Genomic DNA, 17,816 nt, shown 5'->3' on the forward strand with positions numbered 1-17,816 from the left:
ATTTTTTAGGTCTCACAGAATAGAAAAATTGAAAGTGCCGTTTTCTGGCCATTTGGAACCATTGTATTGAAGCCATGCCACGTTACAGAAAAAAAAAAAATGATATGTTTAGGTTTTAGATCAGGTGACAGTTGAAGAGGTTTTAAGTGTTTTAAGACACAGGCTAGAGGCAAAGCCAGAGGAATAGAGGGCGGAATATTGCCCACAGAGAAGGAAAGGAGTAGAGATGAGGAGAAGGAGCAAGCAGCTGCCAGGGCTTTCAGTAGGTGTCCCTGACTGAATCCAAGGCTGTAACATGAGTGAGTGATCAAGGCAGGCATCCCCGCGACTGATCAGACACCAAGGGAAGACCGTCGCCTTCCCTAGTCGAGTCCGTGACCAATGTCGGAGTTTTTGAGCACACAGATAGTGTCTCCTTTACCTCAGAAGAAAAAGAGAGAGAAGGAGACTTGTCTCCTTGGGATTTAAAGGAAAAAAGAGAGAGGAAGACTTGTCTCCTTTTCTCTAAATGAAAAGAGAGAGGGAGAGAGACTTGCCTTTTCTTCTCTATTTAGAAGGAGAAGGATTGAAAGGGGGAGAGGGAGAGGGAGAAACTGCTTACCTGATCCGAAGGTGGCAAGAGGGTTGTCAGGCTGGTCTGATGCACTGAGGTGGCAGGTGAGTCTCTGAGGAGAGGGAGAATGGGGACAGGGGGTTAGTCTCCCCAAAGGAATACCCCTGACTCAGGTTTCAGAACCAAATGTTAAAATACACTCTGAACAAAGAGACCACTCCAAACAAGCCTTGTACGAGCGACATGGTTGTTTATTCACCCGGGTGTGGGCAGACTGAGTCCAGAAAAAGAGTCAGCATAGGGTGGTGGGATAGGAGTTGGTTTTATAGGTTTGGGGTAGGAAGTGGAAAGTTACAGAAGTTACAGTTCAGGGCGGTTTTTGCAAGCTGGGATTGGGTCTTAGAGTCTGGAGTCATGAGGTTGATCTATCAGTTGAGCAAGGTTGATTACAAAGTCCAGTTGCCTTACCCATTGAGGCAGGATTAAAGAACAATGTCTCGAGGTTTTCCAGTTACTTCAGACTTTTTAGTTCCAGGAATTCATCTGGAGGTGTATGTGCAGGTCACAGAGGTTACCATGCAGTTCCTGGCACAGTCGGTCAGCCTAAAAGATGTTATGGGAGGAACTCACATATATTTATCAAAATTTAAGTGCTTCTTGGTGGAAATTTCTAAATCCTCAGACTATTCTGTTTTCTTTCAGTTTCTGGTCAGCTTATTTATCCTACATACCCTAGTGACTTTAAGGAAATAACTGCTCTGGGCAAGATTTTCCTCATCTGTAAAACAGGAAGAGTAACACCAAATTCTATGTTTATACTATGGATCACTATTATAGTCAGCAAAAGGATTAGCACATGGCAGATTTTCAATAAATCGTAGCTATTCTCATTCACCTGCAGAAATTGTCTCCTATGCAAACTTTGGAAAAAGTGTGTTTTGGCAATGTTTAGGAAAAATTTTGATTTTTAAAGTATAAAATGGATATTCTTTATACCACACATAACTCATTCATTCAGTAGTAGGTGTTCAGTATTTGGTATTTGCCAAACACTATGACTTATCCCTCAAAAGAGCCTTATGGAATCCTTTTTCAACTTTATACATACACAATAATAGTTCAGCTAAATTGATCAAATGGCTTGCCCTCTGTTTGCTATGAGTAGGCTGGATGTCTGTCTATAAATAACAAAGCTAGTCTGCAATGAGAAACAGCATTTGAATTTTGGTACCCTCCTGTAGAAAAGTTTATAAATGACCCCAGTTCACATAGAAAAATAATTGATTTGAAGTTTATTTGGAAGTCACTGCTGTTTTAGTGGAATTCTCTTCAGCCATTTTTATAAATGCAACATTGGAAGCCTTAAACATGGCAGGGACATGCTGAAACAACTGAGGACACCTAGTTGTTCCATTGAGCTCAGGCATGGAGATGATCCCAATTTAGCATTTTTCTGATCATAAGGGAACATAGTGAGCTTCTCTGGAATCATTTAAGAATTGAGTAAATAAGATGTAATTTTGATATTGAATAGGTCTGTATTTACCTAAGAGGCCATAAGAATGTATGTGGTGAAACTCACTGGGTGTTCTGTTTTAGAAATTAGCATTCTCTTATTAAGTCACAGTACCTAATCTGTGGTTGAAAGTAAAATATCTTCAGACATAAATTTATGCTTGAAATCTTGTCATTTTTTTCTTTCGGTATCCACGTCAACAGATACTATTTGAGACTCTAGTCTTTTGTCTGTCTGTTGGGCAGAAATCTCACTTTCTTCAGTTTTGAACAAAGATATTGCTTTACTGACATTGAATTCAATTACAGTCTAATAATAATAATATTTATTCACATATGATGTTCCAGTTGGGAATATGTTTTGTATTGCTTGACAGAAATTTTTCCTAATTTTTTTAATAAACAAGTTTTAAAATGTTTCTATGTTTTCTACAATTATTGTGGATTTTTCACTCATTAGGCTAAAAGTTACATGCGTGTAACCTATGATCTACTATTGTTCATCCTTACATTTTTGAAACATTATTTTAAATATAGAACTATTTGAAAATAAATCAGAAATGAGATATATGTGTATAATTTTAATCATGTATATATTAAGCTAAGTATATCTTTATAGATATCTTTGAAAATTAAGAAAAAAATCATTTGCAGGACTGCTTTCTCTAAGACTCTAATGGTTATCTCCTATCATAAATGATTCAGCCCCTTATGAATTATTAGAAATGCATTTGCCATAGGTATTCTATAAAGTAGTAGGTTTCCTTTAAGGTAGCATATAAGTAAATATTAATTAATTCCATTTAATTCTTCTTTGAAATCTCAATTATCCTGCCAGTCCATCCTTTGCTTTTCTTCACCCATTTAGTGCTACCTGGATCACTGCCATATAAAAGAGATCTCTGTGTCTTTTCATTCTTCCCTATTCAATTACCTTTCCAGAAGATTGTTGGATTATACCTTCTAAAGACTATCCATGATGCCATTCATCACCTATTCAAAAGTGAACTCAAGGTGTTTGGTGAGCTTATCTTAAAACCACCTTCATAGGTTTATCACCCACTCCTACATAATGCTCCAGATAAATCACAAAAGCCCCATTTGGCTGAAAATGTTTTCTCGCCTATATATCATTTACATTCCATCTATTTTCATGTGTAATTGCCCTGTTGTGTGTGCCTCACACCACTCCTTCCCTTTTTTATGGTCCTACCTAATTCTCAAGTCCGAGCTTTAAAGCTGTTTTCCACTGAAGTCTTTCTTCTTTACACCAGTCAGAAATCACTCTCCTTCTCTCTCTTTCATGAGTTCCTATGCCATTTCCATATGCTACCGATATTGGGTGTGCATTCCATTTACAAGTTTTGTGGAAGTAGAGATCATGCTCATTTTTGTTTGTATTATTTTTCTTTTTAGAATTAACAGATTTTAACGTAAGTAGAATACAGTGGCAGGAACATTGCTTATTCTATTTAGTAAATACTAATGTGGTATAAATTACAGGACTTCTTGAGGCCCATAACACTATTTGAAAATAATCCTGGGGCTCCTGGGCAAGATGACCGAATATGAACAGCTCTGGTAATCAGCTCCCAGCAAGATCAACACAGAAGGCAGGTGATCTCCACATTCCCAACTGAGACACTTGGTTCATCTCATTGGGACTGGCTGGACAGTGGGTGTAGCCCAAGAGGGCGAGCTGAAGCAGGGTGGGGCATCACCTCATGTGAGAAACACAAGGGGCTGGGGAACTCCCTCTCCTAGCCAAGGGAAGCCATTAGGGACTGTTTCCTACACTCTGGCCCAGATACTGCGCTTTTCCCATAGTCTTCACAAACCGCAGACCACGAGATTCCCTCTAGTACCTACACAACCACAAGGGCCCTGGGTTTCCAGCACAAAAACTGGGCAGCCATTTGGGCAGAAACCGAGCTAGCCACAGCAGTGTTTTTTTTCCTTCCCCAGTGGTACCTGGAACACCAGTGAGACAGAATCATTCACTTCTCTGGAAAGGGGGCTGAAGCCAGGGAGCCAAGTGGTATGGCTCCATGGGTCCCACCCCAACGGAGACCAGCAAGCTAAGATCCAACAGCTTGAAATTCTTGCAGCCAGCACAGCAGTCCGAGCTTGACCTGGACGTTTGAGCTCGGTGAGGGGAGGGGTGTCTGTCATTGCTGAGGCTCAAGTAGGCAGTTTCAACTCCACAGTGTAAGCAAAGCTGCCAGGAAGTTCGAATTGGTGAAGTTCAAGAAAGCTCAGCAGCTGCAGGCAGACTGCTGTACTAGATGTCCTCACTGGCAGGGCATCTCTGAAAAAAGGCAGCAGCCTCTCGGGGACTTATAAAGCCCCCACATTCCTGGGACAGAGCACCTGGGAAAAGGGATGGTAGAGGGTACAGCTTCAGAACTAAACGTCCCTGCCTGGCAGATCTGAAGAGAGGAGCAGATTTCCCAACACAGCACTTGATTCTGATAAGGGACAAATTGCCTCGTCAAGTGGCTCCCTGACCCGCACCTACCCTCACTGGGAGATACCTCACAGTAGGGGCTGACAGACACCTCATACAAGAGAGCTCTGGCTGGCATCTGGTGGGTACCCCTCTGGGACGAAGCTACCAGAGGAAGGAACAGGCAGCAATCTTTGCTATTCTGCAGCCACCACGGGTGATTCCCAGGCAAGCAGGGTCTAGACTGGATGCCCAGCAAACTCCAGCAGACCTGCAGCAGAGCAGCCTGACTATTAGAGGAAAAACTAACAAACAGAAAGAGTTTCAACATCAACAAAAAGAACGTCCACTTGGAGACCCCATCCAAAGGCCACAGACCTGAAAGACCAGAAGTAGATAAATCCACAAAGATGGGAAGAAACCAGCACAAAAGGGCTGAAAACTCCAAAAACTAGAATGCCTCTTCTCCTTTAAGGGATCACAGCTTCTCACCAGCAAAAGAACAAAACTGGATGGAGAATGAGTTTGACAGAAGCAGGCTTCAGAAGGTGGGTAATAACAAACTTCTTTGAGCTAAAGGAGCATGTTCTAACCCAATGCAAAGGAAACTAAGATCCTTGAAAAAAGGTTAGATGAATACTAACTAGAATAACAAGCACAGAGAAGAGCATAAACGACCTGAGGGAGCTGAAAAACACAGCATGAGAACTTCGTGAAGCATACACAAGTTTCAATAGCTAAATCGATCAAGCAGTAGAAAGGATATCAGAGATTGAAGATGAACTCAATGAAATAAAGTGAAAAGACAAGAATAGAGACAAAAGACTGAAAAGAAATTAACAAAGCCTCCAAGAAATATGGAATTACATTTAAAGACCAAATCTACATTTGGTCAGCGTGCCTGAAAGTGAAAAAGAGAACGAAACCAAAAGTTGGAGAACACTCTTCAGGATATTATCGAGGAGAACTTCCCCAACTGACCAAGGTAGGCAAAATATTCAAATTCAGGAAATACACAGAACACCACAAAGATACACCTCAAGAAGAGCAACCCCAAGACATGTAATTGTTAGATTCACCAAAGCTGAAATGCAGGAAAAAAATGCTAAGGACAGCCAGAGAGAAAGGTCAGGCTACCCACAAAGGGATGCCCATCAGACCAACAGCAGATCTTTCGGCAGAAACCTTACAAGCCAAGAGAGTGGAGGCCAATACCAATATTCAACATTCTTAAAGAAAAGAATTTTCAACCCAGAATTTCATATCCACCAAACTATGCTTGATAAGCAAAGGAGAAATAAAATCCTTTATGGACAAGCGAATACTGAGAGATTTTGTCACCACAAAGCCTGCCCTACAAGAGCTCCTGAGGAAGCACTAAGGATGGAAAGAAACAACTGGTACCAGCCACTGCAAAAACATACCAAATTGTAAAGACCATGGATGCTAGGAAGAAACTGCATCAACTAAGGGGCAAAATAACCAGCTAGCATCATAATGGCAGGATCAAATTCACACATAAAAATTTAAGCTTAAATGTAAATGTACTACATGCCCCAATTAAAAGACACAGACTGGCAAATTGGATGAAGAGTCAAGACCCATCAGTGTGCTAAATTCAGGAGGCCCATCTCATGTGCAAAGTCACACATAGCCTCAAAATAAGGGATGGAGGAATGTTTACCAAGCAAATGGAAGGCAAAAAAAAAAAAAAAAAAAGCAGGGGTTGCAATCCTAGTCTGTGATAAAACAGACTTTAAACCATCAAAGATGAAAAGAGACAAAGAAGGACATTACATAATGATAAAGGATCAATGCAACAAGAAGAGCTAACTATCCTAAATATATATGCACCCAAAGCAGGAGCACTCAGATTCATAAAGCAAGTTCTTAGAAACCTACAGAGACTTAGACTCCCACACGATAATAGTGGGAGACTCTAACACTCCATTGTCAATATTAGATCAATGAAACAGAAAATTAACAAAGATATCCAGGATTTTAACTCAGCTCTGAACCAAGCAGACTTAATAGACATCTACAGAACCCTCCACCCCAAATCAACAGAATATATATTCTTCTCAGCACCACATCACACCTATTCTAAAATTGACCACATAATTGGAAGTAAAACACTCCTCAGCAAATGCAAAAGAACGGAAATCATAACAGTCTCTGAGACCACAGTGCAATCAAATTAGAACTCAGGATTCAGAAACTCGCTCAAAACTGCACAACTACATGGAAACTGAACAACATGCTCCTGAATGACTACTAGATAGATAAATAACAAAATTAAGGCAGAAATCAAGAAGTTCTTTGAAACCAATGAGAACAAAGACACAACATACCAGAATCTCGGGAACATATTTAAGCAGTGTGTAGAGGGAACTTTATAGCACTAAATGCCCACAAGAGAAAGCAGGAAAGATCTAAAATCAACACCCTAACATCACAATTAAAAAAAAAAATATAGAGAAGCAAGAATAAACAATTTCAAAAACCAACAGAAGACAAGAAGTAACTAAGATTCAAGCAGAACTGAAGGAGACAGAGGCACAAAAAACCCTTCAAAAAAATCAGTGAATCCAGGAGCTGGTTTTTTGAAAAGATCAACAAAACAGACCGCTAGTCGGACTAATGAAGAAATGAGAGAAGAATCAAATAGAGTCAATAAAAAATGATAAAGGTGATATTACCACCAATCCCACAGAAATACAAACTACCAAAAATGGGTGAAGGATATGAACAGATACTTTACAAAAGAAGACATACATGAGGCCAACAAACATATGAAAAAATGAGCATCATCACTGGTCATTAGAGAAATGCAAATCAAAACTACATTGAGATACCATCTCATGCCAGTTAGAATGGCGATCATTAAAAAAACTGGAGACAACAGATGCTGGAGAGGATGTGGAGAAATAGGAACACTTTTACACTGTTGGTGGGAGTGTAAATTAGTTCAACCACTGTGGAAAACAGTGTGGCGATTCCTAAAGGATCTAGAAATAGAAATTCCATTTGACCCAGCAATCCCATTACTGGGCATATATCCAAAGGATTATAAATCGTTCTACTATAAGGACACATGCACACGAATGTTCATTGCAGCACAGTTTACAATAGCAAAGTGCTGGAACCAACCCAAATGCCCATTGATGATAGACTGGACAGGAAAAATGTGGCACATATACACCATGGAATATTATGCAGCCATAAAAAACGAGGAGTTCGCGTCCTTTGTAGGGACATGGATGAACCTGGAAACCATCATTCTCAGCAAACTGACACAAGAACACAAAATCAAACACCACATGTTCTCACTCATAGGCGGGTGTTGAACAAGGAGAACACATGGACACAGGGAGGGGAGCACTATACACGGGGGTCTGTTGGTGGGGAGTGGGGGGGACAGTGGTGGGGTGGGGAGTTGGGGAGGGATAGCATGGGGAGAAATGCCAGATATAGGTGAAGGGGAGGGAGGCAGCAAATCACACTGCCACGTATGCACCTATGCAACAACCTTGCATGTTTTTCACATGTACCCCAAAACCTAAAATGCAATAAAAAAAAAAAAGAAATAAAAACTACCATCAGAGAATACTATAAACCTCTATGCAAATAAAACAGAAAAATCTAGAAGAAATGGATAAATTCCTAGACACTTACACCTTCTCAAGATGAAACCAGGAAGAAGTCAAATCCCTGAATAGATGAATAACAAGGTCTGAAACTGAGGCAGCAATAGCCTACCAACCAAAAAAAGTCCAGGACCAGATGATTTCACAGCCGAATTGTACCAGAGGTACAAAGAGGAGCTGGAACCATTCCTTCTGAAACTATTCCAAACCATACAAAAAGAGGGAATCCTCCCTAATTCATTTTATGAGGCTAACATCATCCTGATACTAAAACCTGGCAGAGACACAATTAAAAAACACAATTTCAGGCCAATATCCCTGATGAACATCAATGAGAAAATCCTCAATAAAATATTTGCAAAGTGAATCTAACAGCACATCAAGAAGTTTATTCATCACAATCAAGTCAGCTTCATCCCTCGGATGCAAGGATGGTTCAATATACACAAATCAATAAATCCATCACATCAAGAGAACCAAAGACAAAAACCACATGATTATCTCAATAGATGCAGAGAAGGCCTTTGACAAAATTCAACAATGCTTCATGCTAAAAAGTCTCAATAAACTAGGTATTGATGGAACGTATCTCAAAATAATAAGAGCTATTTATGACAAACCCACAGCCAATATCATGCTGAATGGGCAAAAACTGGAAGCATTCCCTTTGAAAACCTGCACAAGACAAGTATGCTCTCTTTTACCACTACTATTCAACATAGAATTGGAAGTTCTGGCCAGGGCAATCAGGCGAGAGAAAGAAATAAAGGATATTCAAATAAGTAAAGAGGAAGTCAAATTGTCTCTATTTGCAGACAACATGATTATGTATTTAGAAGACCCCATCATCTCAGCCCAAAATCTCCTTGAGATAAGCAACTTCAGCAAACTCTCAGAGTAAAAAATCACTGTGCAAAAATCACAAGCATTCCTATACACCAATAACAGACAAACAGAGAGCTAAATCATGAGTGAACTCCCATTCACAATTGCTACAAAGAGAATAAAATACCTAGGAATACAACTTACAAGGGATATGAAGGACCTCCTCAAGTAGAAGTACAAACCACTGCTCAAGGAAATGAGAGGGCACACAACAAATGGAACATTCCATGCTTATGGTTAGGAAGAAACAGTATCATGAAAATGGCCATACCGCCCAAAGTAATCTATAGATTCAATGCTATCCCCATCAAGCTACCACTGACTTTCTTCACAGAATTGGAAAAAACCACCGTAAATTTCATATGAAACCAAAAAAGAGCCCACATAGCCAAGACAATTCTAAGCAAAAGAAACAAAGCTGGAGGCATCACACTACCTGACTTCAAACTATACAAGGCTACAGTAATCAAAACCTAGCATGGTACTGGTACCAAAACAGATATACAGACCAATGGAACAGAACAGAGGATTCAGAAATAATGCCACACATCTACAACCATCTGATCTTTGACAAACCTGACAAAAACAAGCAATGGGGAAAGGATGCCCTATTTAATAAAATGGTGTTGGGAAAACTGGCTAGCCATATGCAGAAAGCTAAAACTGATCCCTTCCTTACACCTTATAAAAAATTAATTCCAGATGAATTAAAGATTTAAATGTAAGATCTAAAACCATAAAAAACCTAGAAGAAAACCTAGGCAATACCACTCAGGACACACACATGGGCAAAGACTTCATGACTAAAACACCAAAAGCAATGGTAACAAAAGCCAAATGGACAAATGGGATCTAATTTAACTAAAGGGCTTCTGCACAGCAAAAGAAACTATCATCAGTGTGAACAGGCAACCTACAGAATGAGAGAACATTTTTGCAGTCTACCCATCTGATGAAGGGCTAATATCCAGAATTTACAAAGAACTTAAATTTACAGGAAAAAACCTCATCAAACAGTGGGCAAAGGATATGAACAGACACTTCTCAAAAGGAGAGATTTATGCAGCCAACAAACATATGAAAAAAGCTCATCGTCACTGGTCATTAGAGAAATGCAAATCAAAACCACAATGAGATATCATCTCAATCATTAAAAAGTCAGGAGACAATGGATGTGGAGAAATAGGAATGCTTTTACATTGTTGGTGGGAGTATAAATTAGTTCAACCATTGTGGAAGACAGTGTGGCAATTTCTCAAGGGTCTAGAACTGTAAATACCATTTGACCCTGCAATCCCATTACTGGGTATATACCCAAATAATTATAAATCATTCTAATATAAAGACACCTGCACACGTATGTTTATTGCAGCACTGTTCACAATAGCAAAGACTTGGAACCAACCAAAATGCCCATCAATGATAGACTGGATAAGGAAATGTGACACATATACACCAGGGAATACTATGCAGCCATAAAAAGGATGAGTTCTTGTCCTTTGCAGGGACATGGATGAAGCTGTAAACCATTATCATTCTCAGCAAATTAACACAAGAACAGAAAACCAAACACCATACATTCTCACTCACAAGTGGGAGTTGAACGATAAGAACACATAGACACAAGGAGAAGAACAGCATACACCAGGGCCTGTCGGAAGCTGGGGGCCTACGGGAGGGATAGCATTAGGAGAAATACCTAATGTAGATGACGGAGTGATGGATGCAGCCAACCATTATGGAACGTATATACCTATGTAAGCATGTTTCTGCACATGTGTCCCAGAACTTAAAGTACAATGAGAAAATAATAATAATCCTATGAGTGTCCCCACCAAGGAACCAAGGGAAAAAATGAAGCAATTAATTAAATTGTAAATGATAACTAGTCGATGAAACCTTATACTAAAACATAGCTTCATTTTTAAAACAACCCCTATTTAGATAAAGTGACTTGGTTTTCAGTGATCAGTATTTTTTCAAATCTAAAAATATACTATTTCATTATAAAAGTTATAATACCTTTTTTAACTTGCAACTTCTTCTTCAGAGTGAAATAGCAGACAGATGCATTCTTAGGCTGAATTAGTTGTTTTCAGGCCTGAAAGTGAGGGGAGAAGCCAAGGAATATCATAAGGATCTCCTTTTCTCTCCACCATTAACCTTGGCAGTATTTCTTATCTATGAAAAGAAGAGAAAACATAGGTATGGCAGTTACCCAAATCCTTAGAAGCATGAAGGAAATTTAAAACTACTTGTGGCCAGGCACATTGAATGGTTCATGCTGCAATCCCAATACTTTGGAAAGCTGGGGCAGGAGGATCACTTGTGGCCAGGAGTTTGAGACCAACCTGGGGAACATAGAGTAAGACCCCCAACTCAACAACAACAAATATAGTCAAGCATGATACTGCCTGTAGTATCAGCTGTGCAGTAGGCTGAAGCAGGAGGATTGCTTGAACCCAGGAGTTTGAGGCTGTAGTGAGCCATAATTGCAACACTGTAGTCCAGCCTAGGTGAGAGCAAGACACTGTCTCTAAAAAATAAATAAATCTAACTACTTGCACCCCTAGGCTTTCATTTCCTCAGAACATCACCTTAAAAAATGAGAATACATTTGACAGATAAAGAGTATGTCTCTTCCCTGTGTCATTTAGCTTGTAGACCATTTGAAAATGAGACTTGGAATCTTCAAAGAATAGTAAGTTCTCACCCATAAGTATCTTCAGCTCTGTGAACTGAATAGTGTGTTTGTAACTTTCTAATCTTTGCTTTGTTATTTTATTTATCCTTTTAATTGTGCTATAAAATTACTGAAGTGCTAGGCACTGAATACTTCTGACTCAAATTAATCCTCTTCCCTCCTTGCCACTGCGAAAACTGAAATTCAGAGTTGGCTGACACACTTTGGATAACTTTCTTTCCTGTATCATCTCTTTCTTTTCGATACTAGGTGATGGACAAAGAGTTTCTATGAATTTCTGCAGCTAAATTTTCATTATGGTTCAGACAAAGCTGTTAAATTGCTGGTTCTTGCCACCTGAAAAATAAAAATCCCTTTGCATTGTGAAATTGCATTGATACTTGTGCTTCTAGATTAAAGAGACTTAATTTGGAATTACGTATTGTGCTTTTTTTTTGGTAGAAAATCACATAGAAATGAAGGCTGGGAGGCTGACATATGATATCGTTGGTATTCACGAAAGATCATTCTGGACTTTCATGACTATATTCTTTACTTTGGCTTTCTTGGACTACAAGTTTTATGTCTGGAAACAGTTTTAGTTTGCTTCACTAAGAGAGCTTTAGCATTATTTCTGCTGTTCAAAAATCACTTAGACAAAATGTGATTCAGTTGAAAACAATGTATTCTGTGATAGTAAGTGCTGCCCTTGTCTAGATCACATGAACATAGCGTCCTGGGATAGGAGACAAAACTGAAGAAATCGTAAACTAAGTATCAGTCCATTCCAATTTCTAGAGATGGTCTGGTATTCAATATTGCTCATGTAGTAGGTACACTGTTTTCCTATTATGTATATATTGCATGCATATATGTTATGTATACATATTACATATATATGTGTTACACATATAAGGCATATATTTATAATGGGATATAATATAATACACACATATATAATGGGATAAAATTTTCAACCTCCAAGCAAGCCCTATTCACATACAGGCCTTCACTTTGGCACACCTGGGAGACAGAAACATATAACCTGCCATTCCTGTTATATATATAAGAATGGGGCTTGCTTGGAGGTTGAAGCAAAGAACTGAATAAAGGTGGAAAGCCTCCACTGCAGGTATTTATAGGACCCTGAACAGCAAAGAACCAAACTTATTTTTGTCCCAGGGAGAAATACTGGGTGGAGTCTGAGAATGTGGATATCTGATAAAGCTCAGTGGCTCCCTGATGTATGTGAGCACTGGTAAGCATGTTTTCCTGGTTCCTTTTCCCAGTTTAAGTTCTGTTAAGACAAATACATCATTTTAAGTTTGGGCTGGAAAATGTCACCACTTTTAATAATGATTATTTTAAAAAAGCATTTAATTAACTATTGGTTTTACCTGTGATCACGAATGAGCACTTTAACTTTGTACTTTACTTGATTGACTATATAATACATAGGTATGTGTATATGTCCATGTGTTTTTAAAAATGTGTTTATAATTACCATGGATTCAATAGCTCACTATAAAGGGAAGTTATATCCCAGGTTATGGGTTTATCTCAGATCTTTTTATGGATCATGGCCAGCAGATATGAATAACATTATGAATAAACATAGGATTAAAGTTATTGAAAAGTTTAAAAATTGTTTGACACAAGGCAAGGCACAGGGAATCCTATAATTTACACTTGGCTTGTATTTCACCCCAATACTTATGCATGTCAGACTGATCACCAAGCTTTAAATTCCCGGTGGCTATGTCATGACTGCTTAAAAGGCCTTTACTGGACATCAGCAGTTATCTACTCAGGTCCCACAATCCCGTTTACAATATCTGTGCACCCTTCTGGGCTTTCATGTACTTTTGTTTCCAACCTCTGTGGGATCAGGCTGAAGCCATTCTCCATAGCCTGGGCCTGAAACCCTGCCCCATCGATTGGCATCTTCCCTCTCCCTGTCCTGCTTCTCCTCAAGTGTACTAGTCTTTCCTAGCAGCATTTCATTAAAAACCACTTGCACAGTGTAATTTGTCTCAGAGACGGCTTCTGGGGAGCCAGACCTAAGACAGCTGTTTTAAAGTAAAAATACACAGACCCCATCTGTTACCTAGCTCTACTAAATGGGAAGTCCAAAGAACAAATGGGCACTGCAAAGTAAGTGTGGATGATTTTGATAGGTCTGGTGTGAAGCATTATACAGAAACCCCTATGGTTTTAATTGATAAAAGAACAACTTTTAGAATTGCCCGAATGGACCAGCTCCATCATACAAAAGCCCTGTCTGCCACAGTTGCTTCTTGCCTTTCATTCCCCGTGTTCTTGTGGTTCAGCAACTCCAATGAAAAGCTGTGTGTCTACTGTCTCCTTGTAGTAATACTGCCTCAACTGTTTCAGTATAACTACTCATGACTAGGTTGAGCTTTGCTCTGGGAAGCCAGGGTTTAGACAGGAAGCAGCAGTGGAGTTGTGTCTTTGGGGTGGGATAAATCCATCAGAAAGCCTCTTGACTCTGACCAGTGCCCTGACACTTCTTTTGCCTCCTCTTAAGAACCTCTTTTTTCTTACTTCTCAACAGTTTCCTAGGGCTAGCTTATTTTTTGACCTCTCTTTATCGCCAGTGGTTTCAGATTACATTTTCTTGCCTGTTGTTCACTGTAATTTTTTAAAAAGTCTATTATACCTAGAAAATCTAGAAGGAAAATTAAACCCTTTTCATGTTTTTAAAATGCATTGTGTGTATGTATTGGCATGTGTATGTGCTCACACACATTTAGTAAGGTGGGATTGTGCTCAGAAAGAAAGAATTACTACCAGTACTAAAGGCAAGAGACAGCAAAAGGCTCTGCTTCACTTCTGTGCCCCTTCCTCAGCCTTCTCTTTTTTAGTTAAATTCATACAGAAAACATGTTAATCATGGAATTTTGTCCACAAAAGACTGAGCAAGAACCATTTCCATTTCAGAAATTGTTTTTGATGTTTTGGCCCTGAGTTGGATCTAGTTCAAGAATAAAGACAGAAAGAAAGAAAGATTTGTCTAGGAAGTGAGGCAATGAATTGGGAATTGGAAACATTGCTAAAGGCAGCCTTGAAGTCAGAAGGAGGGGAAAAACTGAAACCCTTAGTCATCACACCAAACAACTAGTCCATGAGTCCTTCCTTTAAAAATAGATAGCCAGAGTCCTCATTGTAAAACAAGAAGCAAGCTGAGTTGAGAGATCTCAAGCAGGACTAGTTGGGAGTGACCAGAAAAGAAGGATGAGCACAAGCATGACACACAGCAGCCGGGGAAAAGGCATTTGGTGACCTGAAGCTATTATTCTTGGGTGATGTGTGGAAGATACTCTGAGGTCACACACGAATCTGCCACACATGATGTCATTTCCAAGTCAGTCAGGAGCCTGCCACTCAGGGCGTATTTCAGCCCTTGCTGCCCTGTAGCAGGTGTCGGGAATAGAACATGTTAAAACAAGGGCCTGCTTAAGAGATCCACCACCTTTTCATTTGATTTAGATCAATGAATGGCTTTATGCTCTAGAATGCTTTTCCCTTGTGGAAGTTTTGTACTTTGATTGACAGATTCTGTTTTCTACTTAGAAGAAAATGGAATAGGTTTTATTCTTGAAAGGTACCTGTTGCTGGGATTCAAATTCCCAAAATAGAAGTTGCCATTCCTTTCTCATTTGAACGATCTGATTTGAAAATGGGAGTTTGAGCAAACCTAAGCTTTACTGCAGATAGATAGATTTTTTGGTTCTCTTTTTCAAAGAGGAGAAAATTACACATAATGCAATAATTGTGTGTTTTTTTGTTGCTTTTTTTTTTTTTTTTTGCCATGAAGATAAAATTACTAAGGAGGAAAGGCTCTCTGAGAGAATATAAATCCTATTGTAAAGAACACAATTAGAAGAGGGTAATGCAAGACATATCAATATATTGCCATCTGTAGTAATCATTAACTTGTTTCTCTTGCTGTTTGTTTATGATTCAAAAAGTAGTATCCTTTTACAAGAATTCTGAATCACAATAGATAAATAAATCATCAGACTGGAATACAGATAGAATACTGAAGAATAGCATCATTCAAGTGATGGGAAGAGGAGCAGTATCTTGTAAAAGATCTTACAGAGAAAAGCAGCAAGAATGTGGAAACCAGCAGGAAATCTACACAGGTGTTTGATCTGTTTAGATAAGTCAATAAAACAACTAATAATTACAAATCATAATTATGAATATTTCTTTATTCCAGAAACTATAGTAATTAAGTCCTTTGCAAATATAATCTCACTTAATCTCTACAACATGCCTATATGTCACATTATTATCTCATTTATAAATAATCAGGCTTAAAGAGGTTAACATATCTCACTGCTAGTAACAGGAGTTGATTTTTGAGTAACAGGAGTATTGGGTTTGAACAGCTAGTAAAGATGAACCGTAATAATATGAATACCTAAGAAGTCAGATGTTTGGTTGATCTATGACAGAAAATTTTAAACAAAAATATGCTGAAAGTATAGTGGAACAACTGAAACATGAAAGCCATTGGTATGAAAGACAAAGGTTTCTAGGCTAGATATTGGAGAAGGAATTACAACTAGAAAAAAAAAACTGTTTGGAATGAGGCTAAAAACATTATATAGTGAGAAAAAAAAAGCAGACTGGAACTCAAAGAAGCTTGTGGACAGAGTGAATGATGAGTTTAGGATTTCAGAAGCTGAGCACTTCCTGATAAATGAAGGTTCAGGGTGTGACCCCAAGCAGGTTAATATATACTAACTTTATTGTATGTGTGTTTTCTCTTTGTGAGGACAATGAAGCAAATATTTATTAGTACCTAGTTTATATTCATATTGGACTAAAATATTGACTTTTAAAACTGGACATTAATTATTATAGTAATTAATTATGTAACAGATTCATTAAAGGTAAGTCTTGGTGAATAATGATTTTGGAAGTCTATTAAATTTCACTTTCACTTTGTTCTGTTTTGCTAACCATTCACTGACGTTTCCCTCCTGAGAGGTATTTAAGTGATAGAGGAACAAACAGACTTCTCATTTCCTTTTGGTTAAGTAAAATATAATATTGTAAAATTATTTTATTTATTGAGGGGGCACTTGTAAAAAAAATTATAATATGGAATTTTTGTTGATTACAATTTAATTCCCAAGAAGGTATGAGGAACCTCATGAAACTTTTGTTTGTTTTTTGTTTTGAGATGTGGTCTGCCTCCCAGGCTGAAGTGCAGTAGCATGGTATTGGCTCACTGCAGCCTTGAACACTCAGGCTCAAGTGATCCTCATACCTCAGGTTCCCAAGTTGCTGGGATTACCATGCCCAGCTAATTTTTAAAATTTGTTTTGTAGAGACAAGATCTTGCTATTTTGCCCAGGCCCATCTCAAACTTCTGGACTAAAGTGATCCTCCCACCTTGGCCTTCAAAGTGCTGAGTTTATAGGTGTGAGACGCCATGCCTGGCCTGAAACATTTTTCATACTTATTTTTCTGAGTTACCATGTCCAGCGTGTAACAGAAAGATGCTGTATACATATTTAATATTTTAATTTACTTTCTAAACTATAAAATGGAATTGAAATTAATTTGAATATTTATGTTTTAGGTTTTCTCATTGATTAGATAGCCATTACATATATTTTCGGGGTTAATACGACATCCTTCTACTCTCTGTTCATCTCCAACCAACAAATGAAATGAAGCAAAAAAGAAAGAACACTCACTGCCTCCACTTAGTTAATTTTGACTATATTAAATGATTGGCTATCTGGGCCATTTTTCATTAATTTTTTAGGATAAAAATTCAACAGATAAAAACAATGTAATTCATTTTTTAATGGTATAATTTTCAAAGGTTCACTATAAAGTTATATTATTCTATAAATTTTCATTTTGCTTTTTCAACAAAATATTTGATGTATACAAATATACATAGTGTATTTGTAAATTATGAAAGCATAATACATAATATAAAAAACATGTACCTCGTACCCACCTTAAAAATTAAACATTATCTTTAACTTCTAAAATAATTTGTGCTTCTTTCTGCTGGTCTTATCCCCTTGCCTCCCT

At 38.3% G+C, this 17,816-nt stretch overlaps 1 protein-coding gene and 1 long non-coding RNA gene across 7 annotated transcripts in view; one reads left to right on the forward strand and one right to left on the reverse strand.

Moving 5' to 3' along the window:
* Window positions 1–17,816, forward strand: part of ZNF385D (zinc finger protein 385D) — a 1,173,536-nt gene that overhangs the window by 985,028 nt on the left and 170,692 nt on the right. The gene's annotated exons all lie outside the window — the stretch shown is intronic.
* Window positions 601–11,217, reverse strand: LOC105727074 (uncharacterized). Its single transcript, XR_001109698.3, has 3 exons — window positions 11,069–11,217; window positions 1,022–1,156; window positions 601–665 (listed from the first exon to the last, which is right to left on the reverse strand). It is a non-coding gene; the product is annotated as an uncharacterized LOC105727074 (long non-coding RNA).

Source organism: Aotus nancymaae, unplaced genomic scaffold (assembly GCF_030222135.1).
Source record: "Aotus nancymaae isolate 86718 unplaced genomic scaffold, 86718_ANA_hifiasm-v0.15.2.pri h1tg000019l, whole genome shotgun sequence".
NCBI classification, from domain to species: domain Eukaryota; kingdom Metazoa; phylum Chordata; class Mammalia; order Primates; family Aotidae; genus Aotus; species Aotus nancymaae.